This window comes from Mustela putorius, unplaced genomic scaffold (genome assembly GCF_011764305.1).
Source record: "Mustela putorius furo isolate JIRA1106 unplaced genomic scaffold, ASM1176430v1.1 tig00537350_pilon_pilon_pilon, whole genome shotgun sequence".
NCBI lineage: Eukaryota > Metazoa > Chordata > Mammalia > Carnivora > Mustelidae > Mustela > Mustela putorius.
In genome coordinates this window covers 18,515,716-18,530,823 of record NW_025422471.1, presented here as the reverse complement: position 1 = coordinate 18,530,823, position 15,108 = coordinate 18,515,716, and the positions used below count along the sequence as shown (strand labels likewise).

Genomic DNA, 15,108 nt, shown 5'->3' with positions numbered 1-15,108 from the left:
ACAAAGGATAAACACAGATATTATAAAAGCAGAGGTCACAATAGTAAAACAGAACTTTATGCTAAAGCAGTGGTTCATAACCGTGAATTGACATTGGGGAGGGTATGTGCTTTGGTGAGTGCTGTGAAGTGTGTAAACCTGGTGATTCACAGACCTGTACCCCTGGGGATAAAAATATATGTTTGTAAAAAATAAAAAATTATAAATTAAAAAAAAAATTAGAATACCAAACTCTGGGCTCCACTTCAAACCAGTTAAGTCAGAATCTCTTTCAACAATACTAACTTGTAGCCAGGATTGAGATATTACTAGATGATATCAATATAAGGTAACATGAACCATAACTCAAAGTGTGAATCATTTTGATTCCTGTCTTGAAAGGGAGGAATTAAAAAAAAAAAAATTAGCAGGGGGTGCACAGAGAGAGAGAGAATCTGAAGTAGGCTCCACGCCCAGTACGGAGCCCCATGCAGGGGTTGACCTCACAACCCTGATATCATGACCTGAGCAGAAATCAAGAGTGGCAGGCTTAACCAACTGAGCCATTTAGGTGACCCAAGAAATTACTAAATAACATCAAATAAGGTAACATGGGGGCACCTGGGTGGCTTAGTCATTAAGCCTCTGCCTTCAGCTCAGGTCATGATTCCATGGTCCTGAGATGGAGCCCCACACTGGGTTCCCTGCTCAGCAGGAAGCCTGCTTCTCCCTCTCCCACTCCCCTTGCTTGTATTGCCTCTCTCCATCAAAGGAATAATATATATATATATATATATATATATATATATAATAAAAATTAAAAATATATATATATAAAATAAAAATTAAAAAAATATATATATATATGGTAACATGAACTCAAACTCAAAGGTAACATGAACTCTAACTGATTCCTGTTTTAACAGACAGAAGTTTTTAAGAGCAGCCAGACTCCAAGGGTAATAATCTGCTATGCGTATATAGGGGATTGAGCATGGTGGTTATAAGAGTGAAAAAGAGTTTACCTGAAGTTGCTTCACAATTTGGCCTAAAATGTACCTCTTCGCCTTTACACTAACAGACAGACTCTGTGAGGAGGTATTTCTGTTCTGTACACAAGTGCAGCTTACCCCGAATATGACCGTTGAGTTATATGACACCAGCCGGTGCTATTTCATTTGATTCATGAAGTTTTAAAATAAAAATTTACTCAGCTGAACTGCTTATAAAGGAGCTTTGTTCCCAGATGATTCGTTAATCAAGGTATCACTGTGTAACCAGGGAGCAGTCTCTACTCTTTCCCATTAAGGTTACATCTGCACAGAGACACCTTAGACAAGCTGACTTTGTGTCCTGACAGTATTTTCGTCTCACGCTGTTTGGCTTGTCTCCTTGGCACACGAAGGAATGGAGAGAGCAAACACAGTTGGCATGCATGGTGTGGAGAACATAAATATTTAAAAAGCCATTTGCTGCTTTATTATGTCCAAAATATATCATAACATGTTCGAAGAGGAAAACTGTCAGTAGCTTCCAGGAATTCCCTTTTAGGAAAATACCATAAAGCCTTGTAGAAGTGCAGACTTAGACAGTCATTGTTAGTAAAAGTCTGGAGAATCAAAGTGGGGGGGTCACCTTATGTGTGTGAACTCAATTTATAAAAAGCTATGATGAGATGAAAATTACTCATATTTGATAGATACAGAGGGTTAGAGTGACTGAGCAGTTTGTCTAAGGACAATTTGAATTTGAGCTCATGTCAATGTGACTTTCGAACCAAACTCTTTCCACTCTGCCTTCCTGTCTCCCAAAGTGTTGATTCAGTATCCATTAAGAGAGAAAGGGAAAAAGGAGAAAAGAATCCTAGAGTAAGGACTGGTTAGATCTCTGATAATGTTACTTGGACTTAAACATAACGGGGGAAAAAACTGGATGTAAGGACCAGGAAACTTCATAAGATCCCTGCAATCCAGGGATAGACACAGGCAGGTGAGATCTGGAGTATATAGTTAAATTAACCTAAGCATGTGACGCCTAAGGAGTGAAAGATTAGAAATGCTGAGATTTTATCCCTCCATTACATATGGATAAGCATGAAATCTTCAGAAAGAACTATCCAGCACAGAAGCAAAGACAATTCCAAATTTATAGAAGTCTTAGTGATTAGAATGTCTTAAAACCAAAGCCTGCCAAGGTAAGCAGTGCACTAACCTACCCTTAAGCCTCTAATACCTAAAAGCATCTTTGTAACAGATTAACAATATTAAAGTCTGCAGATACACAAGTCTGCACAGAATTCTGTTTCTATACAACATCTCCATAACAGTGATTGGTCATGATACAAAGATGTCGCTAACCAATACTCATACTATGAAAATATACACACACAGACACATATACGTATGGGTTAGTAATACTATTAATTCACTGTTGCAGTTACCTCTGGAAAGATGGCCTTGTAGGTGGCTAGCTACACTACCAAACAGAGAATCATGAACTATTAATAGGTGGCAGCTAGAGCCCCAAAGGTACAAATAAGCCTCAAAGTAGACATTAGTGGCCCATTTATGACATTTAACTGAAATAATTACCACAGAAGATAATGCCATGCTACCCAAATGATTTTTCACTTTTCCATTTGCTTCTCAGAATTCATTGAAATCAGCAAATCAAAAAATACATCTTCGTCACATGCAAGTTCCTTTAATTCTGGAAATTAAAAACACATGCACTGAGGCCCCTGGGTGGCTCAGTCTGATTCTTGATTTTGGCTCAAATTATGATCTCAGAGTTGTGGGATGGAGCCCTGCATCAGGCTCTGTGCTCAGTGTGCAGTCCACTTGAGACTCTCTCCCTTTCCCTCTCCCTCTGCTCCTTCCCCCTCTCGCTTCTCCCCACCACCCCCACCATAAATAAATAAAATCTTTACCAAAAAAAAAAAAAAAAAAAAAAAAAAGCAAAGCCCAAAACACATGCACCAAGCAAAACAAAACTAAACAAATAACTCTGTATCGCTCTGCTTGGTTACAGTGCAGAAGGATGTACAGAAATGATAGTGACAGCAGAAAAATAGTAAAAATACATATTGGATCTAGAAAACAACTGTGTGGTTCTCTCATTGCTCATAACGGAATCACCATTTCATTAAGATGTCCCGGATCTACTGAATTTGAATTTGGGTGTTAGTTCAGCTTTCAGCATTTTAAAAACGTGCAGCAGGTGAATGTTACAAACACAAAATGTTGAGAACGATGGCTATACCCATCAAAATGTGTTGCATTAGGAAAGAGCCATGGGTGCAGCTGTTGAAACTGAAGCAGTAAATTAGAAGGCTTATAGGAAACTATTCACAGTGTGTGCTGGGGTTACTTCACCAGCTCTCAAAGCTCTCTTGTATCATCTTCAGGTTTATTTGGATATCTACATTAATACTTTGGGGGAAGATGATTCCTCCTTTGGATTTAGAGAGGAAGTTTATTTACATCTCAGAAATAAATAAATCTCCTCCGTTTTCCTGCCCATCATTATTTGTCCAGGTAAGCATATGACGCATTTGGGGACATTGATGTGTAAGATCAAGTTTTTGCATGCTTGGGTGAGGTGAGGCTCTTGGAAAGGAGGCTTCCTCAATCTTCTGAGAAAGTGTCTGGAAAAAACCCTCTTTCTCTTCCTTTTAGACACAGACAGGAAGCTTGTGGTACCAGAAGTAAGCTGGCAGACATTTTGCAGCCATGATGGGAGCCAGCTTTAGAAAGAAGCCAATCCTGCTCCAAGGCAGAATGGAAAAACAGAAAGAAATCAGATTACTGATGATAGAGTTCAACCACAAAGTCATCTCCTTACCCAAATCTGGACCTTCACTTCTGAGGAAAAATACTTCCTCTTTATTGTTTATTTAGTTTCAGTTGAGTTTTCTCTAATTTGGAATGACGTGACATTCTGCCACAACTATAACCAGTTTTGTTGTTGCCATTTAAAATATACTAGAACACATAAGGAGTTAATCATCTCTGAGGCAGGTGAAATGAAAAGTACATACAGTCTTGGGCATTGCATTCAGAGGGCAGCTGGGCTTTTGGCACATAATTTTCCCACAGAGCTCATGACAACGTTTTGGTACAATCAACCTACCCTGATTTTGAAGTTGGTCACTGTTTATTCAGGATGATCTGACAGTGTACATGTTCTTGGACTGGGTTAGTAGGTGACATAAGAAAGCAACCTGTGGACTTGCCTTCTTTCCCTTCACCCACCTTCCCTCCCTTTCTTTTCTGTTCCACAGGATCAAGTGTCAAATACAGTAACTACCCAAACCCATGGGCCTGTATACTACACTGATACACATATGATATTAAAACACACATACCTCTTCACTGGACAGGCTTTAGTTCTATATGGTACCAATAATTCTCATATCTCCTATCTTTCTTTGTCTTATCCTTGGGTGTTTTAAGTGAACTTTAATAACGTGGAAATTCCATCCATTCAAAAATAATTCTATGCCCACTGTGGCTCACCATCAAATAGGAATAGTTCATTATGAAAGATACAAAATACATTTCTTAGAACATTATAATATATGAACTATTATAATCTATTTTAAATATGGATGTTACTCAATTCATTGACTTAAGGATCATTTTGTTTGCTATATTATAAATCTAGTTAATTATGTACCAAATATGCTCTGCAAGTTTGAAATTATCTATAATTCATTATTTCCATAAACAAAGAAACAACAAATATATATTCTTTTTTTTATTAACATATAATGTATTATTAGTCCCAGGGTACAGATCTGTGAATCATCAGACTTACACATTTCACAGCACTCATGATAACACATACACTCTCAATGTCCATAACCCAACCACCCTCTCCCTACCCTCATACCCCCCAGCAATCTTCAGTTTGTTTTGTGAGATTAGGAGTCTCTTATGGTTTGTCTCCCTCCCGATCCTGTCTTATTTCATTTTTTCCCTTCCCTACCCCCACAACTCCCTGTCCTGCCTCTCAAATTCCATATATCAGAGACATAATATGATAATTGTCTTTCTCTGGTTGACTTATTTCGCTCAGCATAACACCCCTAGTTCCATCCACGTTGTTGCAAATGGCAAGATTTCATTTCTTTTGATGGCTGCATAGTATTCCATTGTGTGTGTGTGTGTGTGTATCACATCTTCTTTATACATTCATCTGTTGATGGACATCTAGGTCCTTTCCATAGTTTGGCTATTGTGGACATTGCTGCTATAAACATTCAGGTTCACGTGCCCCTTCAGATCACTACGTTTGTATTTTTAGGGTAAATACCCAATAGTGCAATTGCTGGGTCATAGAGTAGCTCTATTTTCAATTTTTTGAGGAACCTCCATGCTATTTTCCAGAGTGGCTGCACCAGCCTGCATTCCCATCAACAGTGCAGGAGGGTTCCCCTTTCTCCACATCCTCGCCAGCATCTGTCATTTCCTGACTGGTTCATTTTAGCCATTCTGACTGGTGTGAGGTGGTATCTCATTGTGGTTTTGATTTGTATTTCCCTAATGCCAAGTGATGTTGAGCACTTTTTCTTGTGTCTGTTCGTCCCTTGGATGTCTTCTTTGCAGAAATGTCTGTTGATGTCTTCTGCCCATTTCTCGATTGGATTATTTATTCTTTGGGTGTTGAGTTTGCTAAGCTCTTTATAGATTTTGGATACTAGCCTTTTATCTGATATGTCATTTGAAAATATCTTCTCCCATTCTGTCAGTTGTCTTTTGGTTTTGCTGACTGTTTCCTTTGCTGTGCAAGAGCTTTTGATCTTGATGAAATCCCAATAGTTCATTTTTGCCCTTGCTTCCCTTGTCTTTGGCGATGCTTCTAGGAAGAAGTTGCTGCGGCTGAGGTCGAAAAGGTTGCTGCCTGTTTCTCCTCAAGGATTTTGATGGATTCCTTTCTTACATTGAGGTCTTTCATCCATTTTGTGTCTATTTTTGTGTGTGATGTAAGGAAATGGTCCAGTTTCATTCTTTTGCATGTGGCTGTCCAATTTTCCCAACACCATTTGTTGAAGAGACTATCTTTTATCCGCTGGACATTCTTTCCTGCTTTGTCGAAGATTGGTTGACCATAGAGCTAAAGGGTCTAAAGAAATACATATTCTTAAGCTGACAATATTTCAGAAGTTTTGATTCAACTGCAGTGATGAAAAATAACGATGATATTTATGTATGATTATTCATGCTTGCCCAGAAGATAAATGCTATAAATGTGTGTGTGTGTGTGAGATTACTAAGATAAAGAAGAGTGAATTATCATTTTAAATTTGAGAACCCAGTCTTTTAAACAGGTTGTCGAGTTGCTTTTGGAGGTATTCAGAGATTTATTTAGAGATAGGTTTTGCTTTATATAATTTTTGTTCTATTATTTGTTTGTTCATTTGTTTGTTGGCCAATGGCCCAAAGAGGACATGCCTCAGGGCTTAAAAGTTGCCATTACCAATTTCTTCCTTATGAAAATACAAAGAGTAATAGTATTCTCTCTTGGCCAATGACTTCAAACAGCAAATGATTGGTCAGTTATACACTCTCAGAACTGAACAATGTTTGGGACACAATGAGAAACAACAGATAGTATTTACATCAAAAGTATTCAGAGAATTACAAAGTCTTCTCTATTCTATCAGTATTTCACATGCATTTTGATTCCTCTGCTAAATTTGGAGAACAGTTTCTATTGGGTACAATTAATAATATGTAATATATATAATTGTGTACACATGTAGTTAGCATGTAAGTATATATGTGTATGTTTATTAGTCTCCTCCATTAGACTAGGAATTTCATGAGGTCAGGGCTGTGACTTCTTTGCTCATCATTATAACTGTAGTTTTAGAATAGTCTACCATGTTGTAGGGCTCAGTAAATATTTGTCAAGAGAAAGAACACAATATAGATAAATATTTAATACACTCCTCTGTGTTGCTTAATAAAATTCAGCTGTTTCATTAAGCTACATTACTAGATTTATCAAAGAGAAAACCATACATCTTCATCTATGTTTTAGTTACACCTGTATCTGTATCTATATCTATCTATATATCTATACTGACATATAGCTATATAGTCATAAATCAGATTTATGTTCTTGGGACAGGAAAGAAAATGAATAATGGTTAAAAAGACAATGGTTGCTCTAATGACCATTTGATCATCTCATGAAAAAATAAATCTTATTTTTTTTAGGGACTTTATTTATTTATTTGACAGAGAGAGAGAGAGCACAAGTAAAGGAAATGGTAGAGAGAGAGGAAGAAACAGACTCCCCACTAAGCAGGAAGCCCAATGTGGGGCTCGATTCCAGGACCCTGAGATCATGACCTGAGCCAAAGGCAGATGCTTAACCATCTGAGCCTCCCAGGCGTCCCTAAATCTGTGATTTTAAACTAACTGAAAAATCATCAAACTAGTGTTTATTAAGTAAATAGATTCATTAAAATAGAACTACAAGGGGTGCCTGGGTGGCTAAGGTCATGATCTCAGGATCCTGGTATAGAGCACCTCCCCCTCCAGTCAGGCTGGAGGGGAGCCTAGTGGGGAGCCTGCTTCTTCCTCTATCTGGCTGCCGCTCTGTCTACTTGTGATCTCTTCTCTCTCTCTCTGTCAAATAAATAAATAAAATCTTTAAAAAAATAGAACCACAAAATGCACTTTCTATGTTTAGTAGTGATATAGTTCACATGGGTTTCAAAATCTAGTTAAACAGTGAATCACGTTAACAGCAGTTATCAGTGCATTTGTGATTTTCTCATTTTAGAAATAGGTACAAATGGGAAAAATAATTTAAAAAATTATTTTAAAAATTATTTAAAAAATAATTTAAAAAATGAATATTTAAAAAAGAATTTCATTGTTTTGCCACTGAGTTAAAAAATACATAATTTATAAAACTAAACCAGAGTACTGGGAAGTTGGGAAGTAATATGACTCATCTCCCAGCTAGTATCAAAGAGACGTTGGGGACATAATTAGGATACATTTTCCTGCTTAAAGGAAGCACTAAAGACCTTTAAGCTAGGTGACTTGATATTACACAGGCCTTATATTTTGATATTTCATTTATCTATTTAATTGTCCTCCATCCTTTGTTTATTCCGTGTGCACTCCTTCCCTATCCAAATTCATCCCACCTTTGTAGACCCAATCCAAATTTCACCATCTTCAATACATTAACCCTTATTTTAGTCTCCAGATTTGTGTAGTTGTCCACTACTGACTATCCCCACTGACTTTTAAACTATAACCTAAAGCCAGTTTGAAACAAAACAGCAATATTTTCCAGTCTGTTCCCAAGCCAGACATTATCTACTATCCTTCATTTAGGGCAACTGTTATGTTTTAATTTTGTATAGTGCACATAATTGGTACTGAGTAAATATTTTTAAAGCTGTCCAATTTCAAAGATGAGAAAATGAAATCCAGGAAGTAAATTTATTGTCTGTTTTTACAGTATTGTGAGCCATGTAAAGGAAGCACTGGTAAATTAAACCTAAGATATCCTAAGAAAATTCATGGACAAATGGAAAGAAGAAACTTGAAAAGGACCAAGCTGATCAATAGCTAATATGTATATGATTGCCCAGACTGCATCCATTTAAAATAAAATTAATTCATAATCTCTTTGAAAATTTAATATGGGAGAGAGGAAAGAGTTTTGCTAAGAGAATGCCGTGTTCTGTGATGAGGGAAGCCACGTGGCCGTGATTACCTGCACCTCACATGTGATATTCAGATGATCACAGCGCCCATTCTATTTTATTTCACAGCAACTGGCAGAAGGAAACTGATAACATCAGGCTCATGTCCCATGGATTTCTGCTTTATTTATGTGTGGGAAACTGCTCACTTCAACCTCAAGTCATTTCCATAAGTCTGGACAAATGCACTAATCTGAGAAGCAAATCTGTTAAAACCAAAAGAACAAAAAACTAAAGGATAATGGAGAGACCAGCAATATTGACACAAATCTCATTGACAGTATCCACTTAAGGAAACCACAGGATCATTGCACATAAAATGTTAATGTCAGAAGAGATTTTCTCATTAACGGGTTGGCCAAAAAAGAAAAAAATAAAAAAGTCTGTGAAAATGGGTTAAGGTTTGCATTACAAGTACATGTATTAAATCATCTAAATTACCAAATAAAAACACACTATCAACTGAATTTTGAAGTAAGATTCATATACACATGAGTGCATATACATATAGTATATAAATAGTAATTAAATATTTATTTATAATATAAAATAAAAGGACTGTACAAAACGTGCTGTTCTATAACTTGCTTTTTTCACTAATATTTGCAGATATTTTTCTATGTCAACATACTCAGGGAATATGGGCAGTATTTAATAATGTTTTGTTTTATTGGCATACCATAATTTACTTAACTCTATTGAAGGATATTTGGATGGAGTCAGGGGTTTCTTTCTTATAAATAATACTGCAATGAATACACAGACTCCATTTGAATAGTGATAGAAACATGAAACAAAAATAAATGACTAAATTTTATTAAATAAATCAGCTCATAATACTATGCACAATATAAAATATTCACTTTTGTAAATAAGGCTTTTAAATGATCCTCTTTAAAGCCCATCAGCCTACATGCAGCAATATGTTTCTTAACTATATTGGACAATATGGTATTTCTGCCTTCTTCCTGTGAAATTTACTCCTACAATAGTTATCATTAATGATGGCCAAGTAGAACTTTCAGTGCGTCCTGTGTCCAAGTAGTTCAAGACACAGAGACAAAAGAAATAGCTGAGCTCTGTGTTTGGGCAGATGCAGCCTTAGAGTTGACAACTGAGTATAATATTCTTATATTAAGTAATATAAAACTTCCATATTTTAAGAAAAATAAATGGTGGCCATTTGAATACAAAGTTGCTTTATTACAAAATCTTAGCATATAATGTTTGTGTATATGCATGTGTGGGTGGGCACAGCAAACATTTAATATATTAAAGTTATTTCAAAGATGATGTTTTACCACTTCTGAAATTTGTGAAGCCTTTTAACAAAATATCATTCCTTTTTCACTGCTTATATTACAAAGAGGGATTCAGAAATCTTATGATGACTTTGAAATGATGAATTCCCAAAATACAGTTCCATGTACTTGGCTTAATTAAAATACCTTTTGAAACCAAAAGATGAAAGGGCAAGAAAAATAGTGGGCAGGTGTAATTTGAAGAGAACTCAGATATCTCTGGTAGATCTGTTTCTCTTGGGTCTCGGGGAATTATTTTTTGCACGTAGCTTGAACTCATCCCAAGGACACTAACTGTAAGAGATAAAGCACAGCTTCTACTTGCCTATATAGAACTGAACTAATCTAATGTGCCACTGACTTATTCAGCAGTCTGTTAATGACTGCTATAGAGGATTGTTTTTTCTCCTGCCTGTTAAAATAGAAGTTAAAATTAAGTGCTTTCTTTTCAGAATCATTAAGACCTTCTTTAAAGGAAAATAGTCAGTGTATCACATTCAGGCGTTAATCAAACGACATTGACAATGAGATTTCTCTATCTGCAAAACTGGTCTCCCTGGGCCAAATTTTTCCTTAATTGAAATGTCTTTAAAGAACTCAACTGATAAAAAAGTAGACGGGTCTACCTTTAAGACAACAAAATCGAATAAATATATAGGGCTATACAGGGAGGAACCAAGCCCCATTCTTCTTGTCTTTCTGGATATTTTCAAGTTTTGAATGCATACTATCAACTTTTATGCTTCCAAACTCCCAAAACAAAACAAAATGAAACAAAAACAAGAACAAAGGAAGAGTCAAATAGGAAATAGGCCATTCAGAAAACGGGATGCAAGCAACTCCGAGAAACAAAATTTTAAATCCAAACCAGACTTAAAGGTCACTAAGTCCAACCTGCCAACTAAACATTTAAATATTCCTTCAAAACTTCTAGTGGCAGGGAACTTACAATCTCGTAAAGGACATGTCACATTGCTCTCCCAGGGCTAGCCTCTGGAAAACAGTGGAATAATATGGCTCTTTCTTTAAAATAATAGCCTTTCAAATATCTGAAAACAGCTATCATATGCCCCACAATTCTCTTCTTAAAGGAGATAAACAGCTCTACTTAATTTCTTATATCATGGTATATAACCTGGTCATCATTTTTTAACCCCTCTTGACAAATTCAAATTTGTCAAGGCTATTTGAAACAAAGTAACTAGAATTAGATCTCCAGATGAGATCTGACTAGGACAAAATACCATGCCCTTATTACCTGCCTTCTTTAGGCTGCTATATTACAACTAATCCTGAGCAGGAAAAAGCAAGGGAGGAGGGTAGACATAGGACAAAGGAGGTCATGGTTGGGGTGGGGTCAAGGGAGAATATGACTGGCTTACCAGTAATGTTAAAAGTATTTTAGCAGTAGGAAAAAATTACAAAAATTTGAACTAAGCATAGCCTTAAATGTATTCTTCAAATCTTTTTCTTTCTTTCTAGGAAAGAATCTAGTTTGTATGTATTTCATATATAGTACATTAAGTCCACAGACAAGAAAACCAAACAGTGTCTTTATTGAAATAGTTTCCTTAGTGTCCAGGACTAGGAAACCATACAGGTGAATATAAATTTTTGATAGCTTCTCGTGGGATTTTCCACAAGTCAACTGACATTTATAGTCACAGAAGAGTATCATAGAAACTATTGTTGGAACTTTATATTATTTCTTCCAGCAAATAATTTCTGGTTAGAAATGAGCACTAATTTCAGAAAATAAGCCACATTTAGCCTTTTCCAAAACAACTATGTTTTAGACTAAGTCTTACTGAAAACAATCACAACAATTAATGAAATGAAAAAAGACCTTGGAGGCAGAATAAAAATGTAATTGGAAAAAATAGTACAATTTAATCCTCAAAAGAAAAGCCTGAGGTAGTACTTAAAAATTACCTCAAATACTGTTCAGCAAAGTGTTTTGTGCTTTTTTAAAAATAGTGTTTGTATGTTCCAATAATGTACTATGAAAAGAGGTCATAGAATCATGATCCTGTGATAATTTTGCTAATAACACTGAAAAATATGTTGTAAGAATAGTCTGAGAAGATGACTGGAGGTCCTATGCAATATATGTCCAAATCACCTTGCTGTCTGACTCCCAATCATCCCTAAAAATGCCAAATAATCTGGGCAACCACTAAGGCTAATTCTTCTGGAAGGTTCCCAACTTTCTCAGCTTTCTGTTTATCATCCTGCATTTTGCTTAAAATGTTTCCCTCTAATAACTTTCCTGGTGAACTATACTTCCATCCCAGCTGATTTTAAAAGCTATCTTGAGCTGTCAAATCTGATCCCTGGGACTCAAAGTAACCTTTGCTCCTGTTGCTACCTATTGCACTTTGTTCTCTTTCTATGATGATTATTTAGCACATTGTGTAATGGCTACTGCTGTGTGTGTTTTATAATTCTTTCCTAAACAGAAATATCTCAAGGGCAGGCTTTTTATTTTGGGGTCACAGACAAAGGGGAGATTAGCCTCTGGGGGTTAGGAATAGCTTTTAATAGATGCTCAATAATATTGGTTAAATGGAAGAGTCTAGTAGTCTTTTGTACTCTGTGATTCTATCTTTATGCAAAGCCACAAAGAGCTTATTGTTGATCTATCACATCCAAGAACTTAATATTAATATGGCATCATAAATTTCAACTTGGTATTTATTATACTTTTACAAATTCTCATTTTGCACTCTTAAAAAGAAAAAATCAATTCATAAGCTATTTGCTGTAAGCATAAGGAAAGCTATACTCCTAAAAGGCCAATTACTAATTATGCAAGCATTACTCACATTACTCATAATTTTCAAATAATAAAACATAGAGTTCTCTTTTCCCATACCAAGTAAGTGGATTTGTCAAATTATACGTTGAAGGAAAGAAATTTTTGAAAAATTAAAAGCTAACAGCTAAATTGCCCCCAGTTTGCATATTCAAGCACAAGCAAAAAAAATTCTGACATAAAGAAAAAAAGATCAGGATTTATTGGACATCTCAATAATGCTATTAATCACTAAAATGACAGAGGAATATTCAGGAACTTAGAAGTCTGATCTGCATGTAGCTCCTAAATTGTCTATTACATTTAACTATTTATATTTACTTATTTTATAGCTCTTATGTAGTTCTTATTATAAGCTAAGCACTGTTCTAAGAGCCCTAGATATAGTAACTCATTTAATTTGAATAAAACCCCTTCAAAGTTAGTACTATCATTACCCCGATTTTATAGCCAAGGAACTAAGGCATGGAGAGGTTAAGCAACTTGCCCAAAGTAACAGCGATAGTAAATAGAAGAGCCAGGATTGAATTCAGTCTGACAGTTCTTAACGACAATACTATGACGCAATCCCTTGAAGAATGTGTTCCTAGAGTTCAAAGAAAGCATGCTCAGCATGGGACAAACACTGTAACTTAAAGGTATCATTATAATTACTATTATATCTCCAGGTTCTTTCATTGTTTCAAAGCACCCATCCCCATATGTGTAACAGGCACAGTTTAATTTGAACACAGACACTGGACCATGGAGAATGCATTGGTCAAAACTTCAGGTTTAACACCTGTTCTGCCTGCCTTTGAGCAGAAATCTATGACCTTGGTGTAGTCATTACATTTATCACAGAATCGCTTTCCTATTTAACACTGAGATTGGTATTAGCTCAACTGTTTATTTCAAGGTTATTACAAGAAGAATATGTATATTAGCATTTTAATGAATAGAGTATTCTAAAAAGACAAGACACTATTAAAGGGAAATGGCTGAGGGGAAAAAAAAAATGTCCTTGGCATTATGGTGATTGGTAAACTACATAAAGACTTTCTGCCCACACCCTTCAATGTTCATTACATGACGGCCTGATAGCCAGCATGCCTGGTTGTGAGGTGAGCCTTACCACAAAAGTGTGGGGTCAGGAGCATTGTGCAGAATACGGATGGACCTCCATCCCTGAAAAAGAAAAGTTGACCTTAAAGGTCAGAGCATATTCTAGGATGCACCCTGATTTATATATTGCCTGGGGAAGCCAAAGCCATTGACTGAAAGAGCGCTGAACTGATAGAAACAATATTTGTCTTGCTGAAAACGTTTGGCAGCTACTATGTCAATGAGTAACCGTACAAGTTCTGTACTCAGTCGCTCTCTATGATCTGCGAGAAGCACTTGGATTCTGATTTCTCACAATCTTACCAGATGAAGACATTATGGAGATTTAGCAACATGCCATAAAAAAAGGTGCTGGTTCTTATTTAAAATTTGCTATATGTTTCAAGAGTTAGTACTTTAAGAAAACACCCTAAGACTGGCTCCATCTTTTGCTGAGGAACCAAAATTGTATCCTCCCCCTTACTAGTTTTTCCAAGCTTTGATTAAAACAAAATAAAGAGAAGAATAAATATTGATTGCTGTGCATTTTAAATCATAGATTGATGAGTTTTATACTTTCAAAGGGAAAAATTTAATATATTCTGAAGAGGATTCTGCCCAAACTCTCACTCATTATATGACTCATTTAAAAATTATGTGTTGTCCCTGTACTTTAAATAACATGGATTACAGAATCTGTCTCCACATAAATACTCTGATTTAGATAAACTGCCTTAGAGTACAAAGTCATCTTAAGGTGTCACCCAATTTTCCTATGGCTTTAGGCAGTGTGGCCAAATACACCTTCACACAATGACACCCATTTGAAGCTGCTTGAGAAAGGACTTCATGCCTTCTATTTCATTAGTAACCATTATGCTTTACTCTAGGAATCACTCATAAAAAAGAGTGTGATTTTAGCACCTACTAGGTCCCAATAAGATCCACTGATTAATTAGTTTATCTAACTTATGAAAATGACACACTATAGGATTTCTAATAGTTCTAAGAAGTAAATTTCAACATATCAAGATAGTTCTTTGCAATGAATTCTTAATGCTTCTCTCAGCGCTTCCTCTTCATTCTATCATCAACTAATGATAAGAGGACAGATGAAAGCAAATGCTCTATGATTCAGCCAGTTGGCTTTGAGATTCCATTAGAGTAATAATAAACATTTTCCCACTTCCTAC

General features: G+C 35.9%; 1 protein-coding gene across 3 annotated transcripts in view; it reads right to left on the bottom strand.

Annotated features, from left to right (window-relative positions):
- Positions 1–15,108, bottom strand: part of EDIL3 (EGF like repeats and discoidin domains 3) — a 404,801-nt gene that overhangs the window by 259,799 nt on the left and 129,894 nt on the right. The window lies entirely within an intron of this gene.